This window comes from Maylandia zebra, linkage group LG2 (assembly GCF_041146795.1).
Source record: "Maylandia zebra isolate NMK-2024a linkage group LG2, Mzebra_GT3a, whole genome shotgun sequence".
Lineage (NCBI taxonomy): Eukaryota > Metazoa > Chordata > Actinopteri > Cichliformes > Cichlidae > Maylandia > Maylandia zebra.
This window is the reverse complement of record NC_135168.1, coordinates 10,117,216-10,136,588: the sequence shown is the minus strand read 5'-3', so window position 1 is coordinate 10,136,588 and position 19,373 is coordinate 10,117,216. Positions and strand designations below refer to the sequence as shown.

Genomic DNA, 19,373 nt, shown 5'->3' with positions numbered 1-19,373 from the left:
CTGATCACAGCTGTACGCTTTAACTCCACTGTGGATGAGTTGGTGTTTTTTTAGGGAATCCTTCAAGGAAAAAGACTTTCCACACAAGTCACAGCTGAACGGTCTCTCTCCAGTGTGGATGACCTGATGCTGTTTTAGTTTATCCCTCACAGTAAAACCCTTCCCACACTCGTCACAGCTGTATGGCTTAATTCCAGAGTGGGTAACTAGATGCCTCTGTAAGCTGCTACTGCGAGTAAAAGTTCTGCCACACTGATCACAGCTGTATGGCTTAATTCCAGAGTGGGTAACTAGATGACTCTGTAAGTGGCTACTGCGAGTAAAAGCTCTGCCACACTGATCACAGCTGTACGCTTTAACTCCACTGTGGATGAGTTGGTGTTTTTTTAGGGAACCCTTCAAGGAAAAAGACTTTCCACACATGTCACAGCTGAACGGTCTCTCTCCAGTGTGGATGACCTGATGCTGTTTTAGTTTAGCCTTCACAGTAAAACCCTTCCCACACTCGTCACAGGTGTGTTTTTTCTCTCCCTTTCTTCTGTGAGGTTTGTCGGCCTCCTGAGAGCGCTGACTTCTGGCTCCATGTTGGTCCTGCAGTGACAGAGATACAAACAGAGGCAGTGAGTGAAATGCAGTCGTGGAACAAACTCAACCTTCAAACTCCATTAACACTAGTTTTAAACCTGAAGGTGGAGCGTGGCACCAAACACCTTAAAGGTCTCTTATCCCCACCTGCTGGTAGTTCTAACACATTACATCCAACCTGCTGTTAAAGATAATTCATGACTGTTCAAACACTAAAATCATGCCCATCCCTCCTGATTGCACACACACACACACACACACACACACACACACACTTTTATAATTTAGATTATTTTGTTGTTTCCTATTACATATTTCTATAATTTGTATAGATTTATACATAATTATTCAGTGATAATAAATCCTATGTTTGTTTATTCTAAAGGAACCCCGTTAGCTTCCACAACAGATGTTGCTCGTCTTCCGTCAAATACTCACATAAAATATTACACAATAAAGTGGATTCAAGATATCCACATAATTTCACTCTTACATCCACAGTGAGGTTTCACAATTGTTCAAATATAAGCAATCAATAATAATAATAATAATATCAATAACATTGAGGCACATTACACAAATTTCAAAAACAAATCATGTCTTACAATATTTACAACAACTAAAAGCTCTGTAAATCGGCTTTTAAGTGTTCATTGAAGTTTTGAATAATTCTCTAATTTTTTAAGGCAACTTATTCCACTTAAAAGTTGCTCTAAATGTAACAGTTTTACAAAACGTTACTTTTAACTCGAGCATTAACTAAATTGCAGCTTGTTGAAAACTGTGTAATATGATGATGTATTTCATCTGGATACTGCAGCTGAGCAGAATAAATGTGGTGTGTTTAACAGAATTGTTTCTTTAGAACTACAAGTAAGCCATAGAATATTTTAGCCTGTACAGGAAGCCAAGAAAGGTTATTATGCATTTTATCAATATTAGTATAGTATGAACATCTTCACACATCTGGACGCCTTATTCTGGACTAACTGAAGTCTGTTAAGATCTGTCTTATTAGCTGCTGACCAAATGATTGAACAATACTCCAGATGAGACATTACTAGTGCATTAATGACATCTTTCATAATGAAGAAGTGATACACAAAGAGCATTTCATAGCCATAGCTATGCCTTGTCAGCAGAGTTATGTGACATTAGTGATGTTTGTACTTTCAGCGTTAACTTGGTTTTAAAGCCTTTAAAATATACGCCGTTCAATAGTCGACCTTAATCTGACAGAGAATGTGATGATTTTGTGGATAATTAAAGTCAGTCATATATCCACAAACACAACAAGCTGAAAGTCAGTGATGCTGCTCGGTTTGCAGTCCTGAACATCACGGCACAAGCAGGATTCACTGCACTGTTAATGTTAGCTGTGTTATATTGCTGCCTCTGTTCGGTGGTGTCGAGCCAAACGCACTTTAACGTGTGTTTGAACGAGCTGACGGTTCACTCGTTAAGCTGAAAGAAAGATGCTTTAATCACAGCAGTCACACATGTGTCCACTGCACCATCTGGAACTCTTCTTGTTTACACTCGTAATAACACAAACACTAAATCCTGCTTCTCTGGTGCTGTTGTGTAGCAGTGTGTACACCTGAGACTGTCACCTGTCATGCACACAGGTGTACACATGGGTATTCACAGACGCGGACTACAGCTTTCTTGGCTGCTGCCTCAAAGCACACTGTGCGCTGTCTATCTTGAGTGTTGCACAATATCGTTTATTATTTAGTAACTATTGATATCTATGGCTAGCTAGTTTATTGTGATGGTGCTTTTTTTTTTCTATTATTATGTTGCTCTTTGTTGTTTGCTGCCTCCTCTGTTTTTTTTTTTTCTCCATACAGGTGACCCAGGAGTTTTTTTTGTTTTTGGTTTTTTTTGTTTGTTTTTTTTCTCTCTTCCCCCCCTTCTCACCGTCTCTTCTCCCCTTTGGTTTTCTTTCTTTGTCTCCCCCTCTTTCTTTCATTCTTTCCCCCTGTCCTATCCCACAGTTATGTCTGTCCCGTTTGCAACTGAAAATAAAATAAATTCATAATTATAATAAAGGTCAATCAAATGGACCAATATGGCAAGGCCATGATGATCCACTTGGTAAAATAAATCCGCTTGGCATCTTTCTTGGCCTTAAGACAACAATTCTGATGGCTATAGATCCAAACGGGACACAAAAAAAAAAAAAAAAAAAAAAAAAAAGAGACTGTCACCTGTCTGTCTGTCCTGCACTCTCTCTCTGTTTCTTTCTCTCTGATTGTGGAATAAAAGTATGAACATGTGTTTATAAGTTACACTTGTGTTTGAATCCTGCAGCTTATCACACATTTGATTTCCATGTGTGACGACTGCAAGTGTCCAGAGTGAGGACAGACTGAGGGACTCACTGCTGCACATCATCTGTGAGGCTTTGCAGCCCTGATGATCCACCAGGACAAACTCAGCAGTGTGTGAGGAAGAGGAGGAGGAAGAGCCAGCAGCAGCTGACAGATGGAGAGAATAGACAGACTGTTCCCTGTTTGTGAAGGACTGCTAGGAAAGTTTAACATAACTGTCTGTGCTGAATCAGTCTTATTAGGTAATGTTCAAATAATGTGATCATCCCAGTGTTTCCAGTGTGGGAGAAAGTACTCAGAGTACTCAGGGCCTTCAAGTTACACACTATGAAAGGCAGCAACAAGTTTAATGTTCAGAAACCTAAAGTCTGTATCAGCAGCAGGATGGAGCTAACAATAAATGTTGGTTTCAGTTCTATGAAGCTTTGAGTATTTTGGATCAGTAGCTGCTGTGTTTGTTGCATCATATTGCTGTAACTGTTTATATGCTTTATATATTCTGAGCTAAGTTGATCTATAGTGTTACATCATATTCTATAAGGATGTTATGTGTTTGTAGACTTTCTGCCCAGTTTGACCCATTTAGCAGAAGTCAGCCTGTTTAAGGCTCTGATATCTATTCTGTGTGACTTACAGCAGTTATGACATGGTCTGATTTTCTCACCCATCCATCCATCCATCCATCCATCTTCATCCGCTTTATCCGGGGCCGGGTCGCGGGGGCAGCAGCCTAAGCAAAGAGGCCCAGACCTCCCTCTCCCCAGCCACCTCCTCCAGCTTGTCCGGGGGAATACCAAGGCGTTCCCAGGCCAGCCGAGAGATATAATCTCTCCAGCGTGTCCTGGGTCTGCCCCGGGGCCTCCTCCCGGTGGGACATGCCTGGAACACCTCGCCCAGGAGGCGCCCAGGGGGCATCCTTATCAGATGCCCGAACCACCTCAGCTGGCTCCTTTCGATGTGGAGCAGCAGCTGCTCTACTCTGAGCCCCTCCCGGATGGCCGAACTTCTCACCCTATCTCTAAGGGAGAGGCCAGCCACCCTTCGGAGGAAGCTCATTTCCGCCGCTTGTATCCGCGATCTCGTTCTTTCGGTCACTACCCACAGCTCGTGGCCATAGGTGAGGGTAGGGACGTAGATCGACCGGTAAATTGAGAGCTTCGCTTTTACACTCAGCTCCCTCTTCACCAAGACTGACCGGTGCAGCGTCCGCATTGCTGCAGCTGCAGCCCCAATCCGTCTGTCGATCTCCGGCTCCCTTCTCCCATCACTCGCGAACAAGACCCCGAGATACTTGAACTCCTCCACTTGGGGCAGGAACTCATCCCCGACCCGGAGTGGGCACTCCACCCTTTTCCGGCTGAGAACCATGGCCTCAGATTTGGAGGTGCTGATCCTCATTCCCGCTGCTTCACACTCGGCTGCGAACCGTTCCAGTGCGAGCTGGAGGCCCTCACCCGATGAAGCCAACAGAACCACATCATCTGCAAAATTTTTTCTCACCCAATAAAGGAATATTTCATATATCAGTCTACTCTTCATTCTATCAGACACAGTTATCACAGCTCCTACATTTGCTTTTTACACATATATGTAAGCACTGAGCCACATTTAGTACCAACATATTAAACGAACAATATTTGTCTCTTATATATGATACATCTGTATACACACTGTCACAGATACTTGTCTGTGAGTGAAGTGATTAATATAATAACTATAATATTGGCCATATTATATTTACATTACCACAGTGAGATGACTTTAGTCTCATGAACAACATCAGCTAATTGTTATTTACAGCTAATCTTAAACGACTGTTCAGCACAGAAATGAAGCCCAACAATCATGTTTCACAGTCCTGTGGTCTCAGCCTCAGATACTCATCAAATCACACAGAGCTCATGTAGAAACAAATGAACTAAATATGTTCTCCTTCATTTCTGTCAAACAAAGCTGTATGAAACGTTTCCAGCTGTTAGTATCATGGTTGCTAGGCAACCTGGGCAGCGCGACGGAGGATAGACGTCCCATTTCACGAGCCTACGAGCCTCGCACTTCGGCCTTAGCGGTCTTTGAGTACGCGGCCCTTGAGGACTTTAAAGCTGCAGAACCTGAATCGGGATACAGCCATGATGATCTCCAGCCTCGTGCTCGCCAACATTCTCACCTGAGTTAAGAAGACGATCACTGAAATGGTCTCAGCAGGTCCTTTGATGACAGCAATGAAATGCAGTGGTAAGGCTTTTTGGGGATTAAGTTCGTTTTCATGGCAAAGAAGGACGATGCAGTTCATCTGATCACTCCTCATAACATTCTGGAGTGCAGGCAAAATGCTATTATAAAAACTTAAGCAGCAACTTCTCCAGGTTCCAATATTTATGCAATTCTCAAACCTTTTGGCCACGACTGTATAACCTCTTCTGAAGTTTAGTGGATATTATACATGGTTATGCTCAGGATGTGTCGGCCAGTTTCCACTGGAAACGCCTTTTGGTTAAACTGTCAGCGAGGAATTTGCATTTGCACTGTTACATTTTTATATAACTTTAATGCACATAAACAACAGCTGCTTGTTTCAGTGAAAATACATTGATGGGTTTTTAATAAAGTTGTGCAGCTGTAAAGTATTTTGTCTGCTGTCAATTCTATCGTCAGCTACATTGTTATGGCAAATGTTCAAATGTATATGGTGATAAATATCTTTGGTCATATGGTCCTGCTCTGTCTGTCACCTTCTGTGTTGAGCTCATTGTTTCCTCTGTAGTGGCTGAGCTGAGTCCAAGTAGCTGAAAATGTTCCTCTGCTGCTCCGTCAGACTCTCCTCCTCCTGCTGATCAGCTGGGACACAAAACAGATCTTTGTTAGGCTCCACACTGCACTGAAGAGTCAAAGTGTCTCATATGTTCATCTGACAAGTAAAAGAACACATTTTTGTTTCCCGAGGTGGGCAACTTGTTGGAAACAAACACAAAAGGTTTGAGCACTGATACCTGCCATTGCTGGCATTGAAAGATGCAACGCCAGCAATGTGGATTGTCAAGACTCAAACCAATCATCAAGCAAAGACAACAGGGATCAAATGTACCGCATTTTGATCCGGGACGTACTCTGCATGAAAACAAGCGCTCACTCTTCCTGCTCAACAAATGACAAGGGCGGAGCCTTATACCACGTGATACAGAAGCTGTGCCGTGTGTAGGGCTGAACGATTATGGAAAATAATCTAATTGCGATTTTTTCCCCCAATATTGCGATTGCGATGCGCGATTATTTTTTAAGGTCTTTGTCTTCTGTATTATTAAACAAAGACAAGCAATACATCATATAGTATGGCCAATACTATATTACATTAATTTTAAACTGTTCTTTCCTGGAAGACAGACCTCTGTTATGATGACATGAGGTGATGCATGAATTGATGACTGACATTTTTATTTAACTTCTTCAATCACAACAGTATATTTGAACATACACAATAGTTTATTTTTAGCTTACAAACATCTGAGCATAAAGTGCTGACAAGGAACCCTGGTGTAAACATTAAAATGAAAGTCAGTACAATGTGCAGATTGCAGAAATATACATAAACAAAATCAGTGGCTTTACCACACTCAGTTTTTCGACATCTGTGAACTACTAGACAGTCATTAAATTAAAAAATAATATTAAATAAATAAAACTAATAAATAAAAAATACACACATCTTACTGATCTCTGCAGTCAGTAACATTACACATAAAGTGCAAACATAATAGCAATTGTATAAACACACACACAAACACGCCTTTAAAGTTTAAAGGCGTGAAATTGGACGGTCTAGCCTTCTGAATCAGAAGGCTAGTTCTGATTAGCGTCACCGCTGTCTCGGTGGAGTTTAATAAACTCGGCCGTCTGCTTCTTGCTATCTAAAATATAACCAGACACTGGTGTAAATTCTCGACTGTCTCATACTTCTGTTTAATAAGTCTTCTGTTTGACGTTTAGTCAGCTGTGTGAAAACCAAGGAGGAACCCACCCGGGGGATTAATAAAGTTTTATTTTATCTAATCTAATAACTTTAATCTCAGCCAAACCGATTTACTCACGAACAAACAAAACACTGAAAAAAGCCCAACAATAACATTTTTAGGTTGTCTAAGTGACTTATATATTACGTTTAACCCGAGCAGCGAAACTCCGCGGTGATCTGAAAATGATGTGCCGGGAGTTGTGCCGTTCTCGGCCGCATCAGTAACCCTCGAGCTCCCGGCTAGCTGTCGAGCTGGTGGGTAGCAGACGCCTCTGAAAACGTCGAAGCACTTTTGCAAATATGGGATATCTTGATAAACCGAGCAGATATTTGATGTTTACACAACTACTTTCTCGCCTGAAAATATGTTAAAAGTTTATTTTGTGACCCAGAAAGATTAGTATGAGTAATTTTAAAACTCAGTAGCGGCCGCCATTGCTGGAAACTGGAGTTTGGCTGGGCCGCGCTATGAATTCTGGGATATGGTAGTAATTTGGACAGCCTTCGGCGCGTCGCTGTGACGTAATCGGTCTACAAATGCGGCCTCAGGAGGATGCAGCCCATGAATTTGGACATGTCCAGAGTATAATCGCAGCCTTTGCGGTTAGAAAATTGCACTTGATCATGTCGCGATATTATCGCAAATGCGATATATCGTTCAGCCCTAGCCGTGTGATGCTAAAATTAGCAGGGAAAAAACAACGGAGAGCACGTCAGGGATGACGAGAAAGTGACAGGAGAAAATCCGTCCCGGTCAACCACCCAAACATCAATAACGGGAACCTTATACAGCGCTTCCCTATACACGTCGAACTCCCGCAGGCACAAAGACATTACGGAGGCTATCACTTATCACCTGACCAAAGATATGGCTCCATCAACACTGTGCAAAACGAGGGATTTAGGAAAACGATCAACACCCTAGACAAACGCTACACAGTGCCGTCCCGCAACTATTTTTCTATTGTCGCACTACCTGCTCTGTACACGCAGCGTCGAGCAATGGTGGAGACGGAATTTCAAGCAGGACAACATTTTGCTGCAACAACAAAACGTGAGACATTTGTTGTTTTATGTTTATTTATTGTTATGAGAGAATCATGATCTCAATTCTAAGCCAAAAAATCGTGATTCTCATTTTATGCAAAATCGTGCAGCCCTAACATTAACACAAAACTATTGTTTCACCAGAGAAACAAACATGAAGAGTGTTAGATTATTCTGTTATTATATGTTACCTTATATATGTAATCAAAGTAGTTGAATTAGAATACTGCTGTAGATCATATTATACCCTTTAATATAGAGTGTGTGAGCTGTATGTAGTTTAGTTCTCATTATACTTTTGAGTTAACAGAACATATTCACATATTAGTTCATTAGATAAATGTGCATCACTCTGTATCCTTGATCTGCTGGGAATGTGTTACACTGTTTTCTTGACATGCTTAATTGTTGAATCATGAAGAGAAGGTTGTAAGCAGGAGACTCTGTGTCTAAAGACAGGGAAGATAGATAGACCACATTCCACACCCCCACCTTACAGAAAGCAGAGAAACAACTGCCGAGGTCATAACTTAGGCGCTGTAACAGAGAAAGAATGTGATGTTTTGGCTTTTACGACTAGCTGGGGGCCACTAGAGACTATAAAAAGGTGAGCAACCCGTCACCATTTTGAGACATGTGCCTGACCCTCTGGTAGCATCTCTCCCGTCCGGACGTTGTAATGCTCTGACTGTTGAATTGTATGGAAATAAATGATTGTTGATTGAGCATTGATACACCGAGTATTGTCCCTCCTTCAGCCCAAAGATTCAAAGAATTGGGAGATTTCAACAACTTGGTGCCGTGTGACCCGGATCTTTGGTGTGCTGAGGAGGTGTAGATTTGGCCTTTGGTGAGATCGTGGGGCAAAGTGAACAGAAGGCCGGCCTAAAACAGAAAGGTAAGCACAGCCTGTTGTATTATAAATACCAAATGTGCATATTGGGCTTTCCAAATTAATCTGTTCGCTGAGTCACATGTATTTTCACAGTAAATTTGTCGGTGTCTGGTTTTTGGCGCAAGATACTAACAACATAAGTTGAGGCTGAATTCCAGTGTGTTAAATAAACTGCTTCTACCGAGAAACTAATAAGATACTACGTTGAGCTAGTTGCAGCCACTTTACCTTCCACATTTAATTTTGTCTAATACTGGCTTCTGTAGCAATAATACATTAGAATTTCTTCTGAAGACGCGGCCATTAGTTCAGTACATTGAAGTCGAGGTTTTGAAGTTGTTTATGGTGTCGGTAAAGTCCTGGCTCTTGCCGGCTATGAAATAGAAGTTGATTTAAGGAAAAGCAGATGCTGGCTCATGGTGCAGTTGAACACTGGCAACGCGGAAGCGAAACACGTCCGTAGGTTTGGTTTATGATACGGCCGTGTTCCGGTGGTACGGCCGTGGAGTGCAGTAGTGGTTGGTGCTAGTTTTAGTACATTGGATAGAGGTTTGACGGTGGTTTGTGGCGTCAGTCGAGTCTCAAGGGCTGCGGTCATAAAACAAAGTAAAATTTTACTTGCCAAGAAGTACATAGAGCAAAACCTGGTTTATGATGTCAGGTATAACTTCGGGGATGCAAGCATCACTTTTATGATGCGACTTTGCCCCGTTGTGGCGGTCATAAGCGCAGAGAAAGGGGTATTTTGGTCTATGGTGCAGTGTGCTTTAAGAAGACCTAATAGTTGAGCTCAGAGGTTTCTGTGCAAATTTCTGCTGATGAGAGGCGCTCTCTGTGTGTCACACTGATGGTGTAACGCGCTGTGTGTGTAAGGCGCGCTCTGGCTGTGGGTGAGGCGCGCGCTGAGTGTGTTTCTGTGTGTGAAGTCTGAACACAGTGACAGTGACGGTTGATGTGTTTGATTAGGAGGACGCTAGAGCAAAGACACATTTTAGGATCAAAGGTTGATGCCTAGTGTACCTGTGGAAATAATTTTGTTCATGGTTTGGCAACCCCCCTGTCTGTAGACGTGCAGGCAGGTTAAGTGCCGAGGTGGCGACTTGGGAACTGAGGACTCCCGCATAGCTACGGAATAACACTGGGACCGCAGCGTAATCGCGGGTTCACATTTATTCCGGACTAGAACAAGACACATTTTGCGAACAAAGGTTGAGTCTAGATTAGTAAAGAAATATAAAAAGGTTGAATTCCTCGTTTCAGTGGTTGAAATTGTTGTGTGCCTGTCCCCTGACGAGTGTGAAATTAAAATAAAGAGGGAATTTGGAGCCACATAGAGATAGACGGGCATAATTGGGTGTATTACTCTGTGGTGTAATAAAAATAAAAAGGAGAGATAGTAAGAGGTGTGTAGTGGAGAATTATGGAGGAGTACAGAGAGGAATGTGTTGGGAGACTGGCGTACAGTTTACGCTGTCAAGGTAGGCGTGTTGCCTGCTTATCTGTTTAACATGTGATGAAAATGAAATTAAATAAATCTCTTAGTGTGTTAATACAGGAAGCTGCGGACCTGGACCAACTGCCCCCACAAGCACAGCGGCCGAAGCAAAATTATAGGTAATGGGAACCACACCCAGCACGAATCAGCAGCTGTGAAAAAGACAGCAGCGAGGAGAGAATTAGAGGAGGAATTAAGAGAAGTTTTAACACATAAAATTGGGGCCAACGGACTTGTGGAGGTTGGGAAGGCGTCCGGAGCATCACAACAAAAAGGTGAAACAAAAACACGCACAAGCAGAGAAATCTGAGAGAAAGGCTCCTTTTAAGGTAACGCCTAGTTTGAGAAAAGATAAAATTAACCTGCCTGCCTACAAATGCACATACACGCAATGAAGAAACAGCTTACACTCATGAACACGTGAAGATTTTCCAGCAAGGCTAAAGCAGCGAAACTTAACATACATCTGTTGTTAAAGGATAAATACATTACTGACAAATAAACTCTCTGGGTTGCAGGACAACAATTTAACTTCAAAGAAAAAGACACTGGTCTGACCAACCAGTGAAGACACGACAAATTTAGTGGTAAAAGATTCAAATTGTGACATGTTTTCTGCTGATTGATTGATACAAGTGATTACTGAATGAAAGAAAATTTCCTTTTGGGCTTTTAAACATGATCTTAAGAATTTTAACAGGTGCATGTTGTCCTGTCAACTTGGTGGGTTAGGAGTTGATTATATCGGGAGAGAAAAAACAAAAAAAGGGGGCGAGAAGGCTGACACAGGGCCTGGCCCCGTTGTCTCCCCTCTGAATAACACAGCCAACACAACATCATTTTCCTGTTCGTTTGTTTTTGTTTTTCGTTTGTTTTTGTTTTGTTTTGTTTTTGGTTTTTCTATACATATTTAATTACAGGCTGCTTTGCCGGCCCTGAAAGCCGAGGCTGACTGGACTCCTGCTCTCCCCCATACGTGACACTGACCAAATGCTGCAACAGCTGGACCCACAACAACGACCTGAGAATGTTGGGCAGCAGCAGCAGCAATGGTCGCAAACAAACTGAAAAGGAGGGGGGCAGGACCCCAGGGCATGCTTCAGGCCGTGGTTTACACAGAACACCAGAACAAGAAAGTGATGAACACACACACACACACACACACACACACACATTGGAATGCTGATTCACTGAGAAGTGATGCACACATACACATGCACACGCTTGTGCAATGAAGAGTGATCCACACACACACATGCTCATGCAATGAAGAATGCTTTGCTTATGCTGATATGCAAAATGCTGCACACAAACATCCCAATGCATAATTTTTATGAGGAGCCATTGATTACTTAGAATGTGTTATATGTCACCCAGAGGGCATTTATGTAGATTTTAGGAATAAGGTCTAATACGGTTTGGTTATGAAAACAATGTCTGTGCGTGATGTCTGTTTATGGCTCAAGGCCTTGACTGAATTCTTTGCTGTGCTTCACACAGCCCTGATGAGGAACAGTGGCACAGAGTGAAAATGATGAATTAATAGTGTAAGTTTTAGGTCGGAGTACGGCATTTTCTGTGATTGAGATTTAATTCAAGGAGGAACAAAAGGTGTTACGGCACCTGAGCTTCTCATTCCCACACAATATTGTCCCGGCAGGAAGCAAAACATTCCTGTGAATTTCTGGTTGATTGTTTGGTTTTGCTTAGCGCTAGCTTGATGTTATCAGTGAGCTTTGGCTTGTGTTCTTTCTCGTAAGCGAGAGAGGGATAGTTTTATGCTTGGACATGTCTGCAACGGGCCCTAGTTTGTGTTATTTTAGTAGTATTTTGTTGGTTATGTCTGTTTTCGTTTTTGTTACAGTGCACTGAGGAAAAACAAATGAGAGGTGTGATCCACCGGTGGTGATATGTTTATATTTTGTGAGTTCATGATTTAACAATCAGCTCTTTAAACCAGGCCTGAAAGATTGAGATTTAAAGCGCTATGAAATATTCTTACAAAAACAGTTGCAAAGTGTGTTTCTCCATGATTGTAATTGGCTTGGGAGAAATTCACCTATAGGGAACACTGAGAAGTTCTGAGTCTAAAAGGATTGCACCGAGTCAATCCGGTCCAAAAAACAACAAGGAATTGTTTTCCTTTTAAAATGATGACGTCATCTTGCTGGTGATGGATGCTCGAATAGGTTGCGCGTGAGACTCCATTATCAGCAACTTCTGGTATGAATGTGTATGGATGTATGCATGTGACTGGACTGTGATGGACGGACTGGAAGCTTTGACTGACTTGATACTGAGACAATGACTGCACCCACTTTAGGATTAGTAAATGCCAATAAACAATTCACCCAGCCGACAAGAGAAGGGTGGATGCTTCGCTTTGTTTTGTTTTTTCAGGAGCAGGAGGATAAGAGAGACTGGAGGAGGAGACTGTAGCTTCACATAAGTATGAACTGCAGACTTAACACTGTGGTTGCTGATTTTGAGTTACTGATGTTTGCATTAAGAAAACTGTGCTATATTAGCTGTGTTTTGATTAAGGTATCATGTTATATTATTGGGAATGCCAAATGCTACAGTGGAGAAGACTTTTGATACCACTCATGACTGGAATATGTTATTATTAACCATAGCAGGCCACTGTAAAAAGTCAATTAAATTTTATAGAGGAAAATCGCCAAACCCTTAACAATACCTATGAATGGCTTGCCACATTCAGAATAGAGATATGCCATAACAAACATTGGTCCACGTGATTTAGGTTCTCATTTGAAATAGTAAGTTATTAGATGTAGAATATAATTGACAGGGACATTTGATAGGATGTGGTACTGCAAAAGAACAAGAGCAAAGTAAAGAAAGAAAACCTATTGTGTTTAGTTTGGATAAATTCAGATTAAAATGTACCATTATGCTCAGAGGATCAATACGAAATAAAACATATGCAAAATTTGTATGAAGTACATGACTGATAACTGTTCTGTCCTGAACTTTTGTTTCTATAGCACCCACTTGACCACACCAACAGTTTCTCGCCACCAACAGGGGGTATTTGCAAAGAATAGGGAGGAATATCATCAAAACTGGGAAAGGTAAGCCCCGAAGGGGGTGATGACACCATAACTTTCACTTATGGTCAAATTCTTAAAATTTGACCCCAAACTTGAAAATTCTTCAAACATTTAGAGACGGAGTGGATAAACCTAATGTCACAAACCACATAAGGATGGAGCATTTGAATCAATAAGATGGTGAAATAACACGCAGTAAAATGTGGATCATGTTGATTATGTTTATTCCAGTGTGCAGAGGAGTCAATTCCCTTCAAAAGTTTGTAAATTCACTTGAACCAAAATTGGGAGCACCCGGTGCTGCAAGAGTTAATAGTCACAATACCCAAGAATAAGCACAAGAGCATGACTGATATGATGGGACTGGGATTTTGCTACACTTAATTATTGCAGACACAACTAAAACTATAACTGAAACTAATCAAAACTAAACTAAACTAGCAAACAATTGGTAAAAACTGATTTATACTGATATAAAATTGAAAATCTGAAGTCGAAGCTAAATAAAAATAAAAACTAATGAAAATTGCAAAACTATTACAACCCTGGTCCAGACTAAGATGGCGTTGGACATCTCCAGGGCAGAAAAGGCTTGGTGTGACCAAGGTGTGGTTTGGCTTGTTGTATGTACATTTCAAAATGTTACAGCTCTGGATGGACCAGTTACCAGGGCATGGAAGGATGACAGACTTTATTACATGAGGAGAAGGGAAATTTCCGGGATTGAGGATCCGCTGGGATGACAAGGCTGGAGCAACGGTACTCGAGAGAAGAATTTCTGATACTTTCTGAGATATGATGTCACTAACCTTCTCTTTTAATTGTCTAGCTCCAATGAATTGACACATGGGAGTGTGTCAAAAAGGGGGAGTTGAGTCCGAACATCAAACAATGGTTTTATGAACATCTTATGACGTTATTTCTGTGTTTAATAATTTAGCTATGGTAAAACTTAAGCTTATAATGTGTTAGACTTAGAAAGGGTTCACTAATTTTTGATTTCTTTTACATACACATAGATTATGATTAGAATAAATCCCTGGGTCAGAGAGTCCTGAACATAATATTTTAAACCAAATTTGAATCATTAGAAGAACAATGGATAACAATATTAGATTATTAAGCCTAGGGAGAGAGGTGTTTTGGTTTTCTGTCTCTTGCAGAGAAAGGAACAGACACCAGACGGGGACACGGAGATGTGAGGACCCTTCACAGCAGGGACAGATGTAGGGACTGCCGAGACAGCAACTGGGGTCAAGTGTCATAACGTTTGGGCTCCTGGAGAAGATGGATCCCACAAACACAGCAATAACCATGAAGGGGTTGGCGAAAACCAGGAACACCAGACCAACGAGGTTCAAGAGGCTCTTGGAAAAAAGGGGGACACGGAGGTGACCCCAAAACACACAGATCTTTGTTTGAAATCGGGGCAGAATAATCCCCAGAACTGTGCAATGACTAAAGGGTGGTCTAACCCCGGAGGTCGAAGAAAGAAGCTGAGAATCACCCAACTGGAAGACACTGGTAGCTGCAGCAATAAAAATGAAGGTTAAAAGCTCCTTAGACAGAGGTTCTAGTCTAAGTACATTTGAAAGTTATAAGGGGGCATTAAAATGGGAGTGGAAAACTGGAGCACCAAAATAAAGCTGTGGGAAAATTGGGAATGATGGGAGTGTCATCTGTAACTGCTGTTATGGTTGTAAATCTAACTTGCATCTGAACTGCGTGAACACAGAGGTCATCCCACAGATGGTCAACCCGTTAAAGGGGACAGAGGGCCTCAGGATCAAGAAGACCTGGACCTTGCAAATGCTGGAGTGCATGTTGTAAGTGATCTCTTTCAGAGATCAAAAGGGGGAATTGTTAGATTATTCTGTTATTATATGTTACCTTATATATGTAATCAAAGTAGTTGAATTAGAATACTGCTGTAGATCATATTATACCCTTTAATATAGAGTGTGTGAGCTGTATGTAGTTTAGTTCTCATTATACTTTTGAGTTAACAGAACATATTCACATATTAGTTCATTAGATAAATGTGCATCACTCTGTATCCTTGATCTGCTGGGAATGTGTTACACTGTTTTCTTGACATGCTTAATTGTTGAATCATGAAGAGAAGGTTGTAAGCAGGAGACTCTGTGTCTAAAGACAGGGAAGATAGATAGACCACATTCCACACCCCCACCTTACAGAAAGCAGAGAAACAACTGCCGAGGTCATAACTTAGGCGCTGTAACAGAGAAAGAATGTGATGTTTTGGCTTTTACGACTAGCTGGGGGCCACTAGAGACTATAAAAAGCTGAGCAACCCGTCACCATTTTGAGACATGTGCCTGACCCTCTGGTAGCATCTCTCCCGTCCGGACGTTGTAATGCTCTGACTGTTGAATTGTATGGAAATAAATGATTGTTGATTGAGCATTGATACACCGAGTATTGTCCCTCCTTCAGCCCAAAGATTCAAAGAATTGGGAGATTTCAACAAGAGAGAGAGAGAGACAATAACAGCTACCAAACAGTCGTCATAATTCGTCACACAATGAGAAAAGGACAAATCAACAAGTAACAATATTAAAATCTGTAACATAATGTATTGTTTGGAGTTTAGTCTGACTGGTTCAGGATGACCTGCCATTATCCAATCACACGTCTGCTTACCTGCATCTTTTCTCTTTTTTCTAACCTGAGCACCTGATGGCTTTGAACTTTTGTTGTCCATCTTCCATTGGTTTGAATTTTGCGCTCCAGTACAAACACAAATCCCCCAACCCGAGGATCAGCACAATTAACCTAACAGACCTACACCTTAGTTCACAGATTCACTTTGTCTAAGGTTGATTTCTGGGATTTCACACAACCCAGGATTCAGATCGTGAATCCATGATGGGCTTGGATTTACATCATTATAAATGAAATGCGCTCTACTTGGCAGCCGGCCCCGCCCCTTTTGATGGGTTGTGTGAGACTTTAAATCATCAAACTGTAAATTATAAATTTAAATTGTTATTGATCCTTTACCCCGAGTCCTAAAGTGTAGATTTATTTTCTTACTCTTCTTATATTTATTGTTTGTTTACTTGCACCGCTGTAACTGCAGCCTCGTCGTCTCGTCTCTCTATATGCTGGACTGTCTGTAGCGGAGATGACAATAAAGTTTACTTTGACTTCAGCAGCGCGCAGGCGCACCGAGGGCTCTCGCGCTCACTTTAAAGAATTTAGAAAAAACATCGGTGCAGATTATAAGTCTGTATCATAATATCTGTTTGTTGTGTTGTTTTTATTTTGTTTTGCGAGTTGGTTATTAGATGCCGCTCCAGCCAGCCAGACTCCCCGCCGCCCTGCCCTCTCCTCCCTGTGCCGCCAGCAGCAGGCGCACCTCGCAAACGGAGGGCGCCCTTACTCCCAGCAAATGGCTGATAGAAAACCGATCGGTGCCTACGAATTTCCCAATATGCGCTGGCTCTGGAGAGCCCCGCCTTTAACGCTCTTCTCTCACAGAGAGCAACAGAAAACTTGGAAAAACTCCAGATTGACTGAACTCAGTTCAAAGTTACCTTGACACCTTTAGATGTGAGACGTAGTGATGGTCCGCTTGAAGCTGACGCTCCGGTGCGTGTGTCAGAAAGATCAACGCGCTGCTTCAGAAGCACCGTGTCGAGGCTTGATTCGTTTGGCCAGAGTCACGTGATCAGTGACGTCTGAAGCTTCGTTTAGAACGTACCTTTTTTTAAATCGAACTTTATTGAAACACAATGAGTATACAACATACAAACAGATGAAGTTTACAAAAGAACAGAACATGAACATACAGAACCAGGAGTAAAAAAATTATGATATGAGTAGGCGAAAAAAATCAACATATTGTAACGTGCAGTGGAGATGAAGCCAGCCGCGGAGGTGTGCAGGTGGATAGCGAATGAGCAACAGCTTCTGACTTTCCAAAAAGTACTCATTTATTTACAATATCAAAAATAAAAGTGTTACCTCTACCACACATTACTAAAGAGCACACTAGTCCGCGTACACACGGGAGCATCCATTACAGGAGGAGTGCGAAGAAGAACAAAAAGGGGGTGACACCAGTCGTGAGACAGGAGGCGCCGCCATGTGGTGATACACTGCATTACAATAGCAACTGTTACATAGTCCCCCCCTGGTGAGAAAAAGGCTGTCCTCAGCCGTACACAGCTGAAAAAGCACACACCACACCTAACAGTACCCTATACATAGAGGTTACAGCTAAGATTGGTGCACACACACAGGGCAAAAGACCATTTAAAAATGAAATTGGTGAAAATAAGACGAATATGTACAGTGGAAAATCAGTTTTCTTCGTTTTTTTCACTTTTTTCTTTTGTTCTTTTTTTTGTTCCTAAGTAAATGCCAAGAATGAACCTTAACGCACAAAAGAGCCATAAAACTGGATTAAGTAGAGCAAACAAAAACATCTACATATCATGACTCAAAGTAGCAATGCAACAAGACAGCATCAAACAGGTTTAACCAAAACATTTCACTTCAGATCAAGCCTGGTTGTGTGAAAATCATTAGTCCATCTTTTGTTGCTCCAGCCAGACGTAACTCTGGGGCAACGTCTGGGCCTGAGATTGTAATGTCCACCAGCAGCTGGGTGCTGGACAGATCTGGGTGAAACACTCTCTGGAACAGCGCCCACACCAGAAGAAGAGTCAATGTCCGGTAAATCAAAGGGGAATGGCTCAGAGTCAATGTCAGTGTCTGCAGGGGGGCCAGGGTGGGCCTGAGAGTCAGAGTTCAGACCCTCTGCGGTCTCTCTCTCAGCAGGCAATGAAACAGAATGTTCTTTGGAAGTGAGAGAGTCCCAGGTATGGAACGGTTGCATGTTCACAACATGATAAACACCTGCATCCACACCGGAGTCCACCCAAGTGAGCCTGTAATTAACATCACTGAGTCTCTGAGATACACACAATGGTCCCTGAAACAGTGGTGCAAGTTTAGCAGTAAAGTTAGACTGAGCGTCTGACCTGGGGTGCGTCTTAACTCTCACAAGGTCACCAACACGAAACGTGGCATGTCGATGTCTGAAGTCTAGGGATGGGTATTGATAAGATTTTAACGATTCCGATTCCATTTTCGATTCTGTTTAACGATTCGATTCTTTATCGATTCTCTTATCGATTCTTTTTTTATTTTTTAAAAAGGAGAACACTAAGGTCGATTAGCTTAGAACTTTGTTTTATATCTTCTCTTTGAACAAGATAGAAATTTAGGAGTGACATGGCCTTACAAACCCAACAGTGAGATCTTAAGAGATCCAGCCTACGGCTCTTCAATGGGGTGTCACAGGGTCCCCAGGAAAAAAAATTGTAAATGTAAAATAATAAAATAAATATTCTTCTGTAGCAATAACAAAGTATAACATAAATTGTTCTGTGGCAATTACACAAGAATATCCAGTAATGTCCCTGCCTACAATTAAACACATTCACTTACCAAAAATCGGGGGCATCTGCTGTGGCAAATGGGTTCAAGCCTTTGACCACAAACTTAGACACTGCTCGGTGACATTCGTCTATCCTGGCCTGAAAGGAGACGCTACCGGTAGACTGCAGCGAGAACTGCCAGCGAGCGCTAGCCAGACTCTGTCTGTCTCTCTCATCATGGTCACCTACATGTACAGTAATGGCAGGTCTTGTAATAAGGCAGATCGCGCTAACATAATATGCACTGTTAGTTGATTATTTACCTGCCGCATTAACGGGAGAGGACGTGCTGGGTTGAGAGTCACGAGTCCGGAGCGGAATTAAAAACACGTGTCATCGCGTGTTTTGTGAGCAAATGCTTTTGCATATTCGTAGTGTTTCCTCCCTTAAATGCAATATCTACTTTGCAAGTTGCCCTGTTGTCATCGGTTCTCATAAAGTATAATCAAACTTTTGAGCGT

General features: G+C 41.9%; 1 long non-coding RNA gene across 1 annotated transcript; it reads right to left on the bottom strand.

Annotated features, from left to right (window-relative positions):
• Nucleotides 1-206: 206 nt before the first annotated feature.
• Nucleotides 207-17,432, bottom strand: LOC143420768 (uncharacterized). The gene is made up of 3 exons (XR_013100500.1): nt 17,002-17,432; nt 5,654-5,759; nt 207-591 (listed from the first exon to the last, which is right to left on the bottom strand). It is a non-coding gene; the product is annotated as an uncharacterized LOC143420768 (long non-coding RNA).
• Between the last annotated feature and the right edge of the window lie 1,941 nt (nt 17,433-19,373).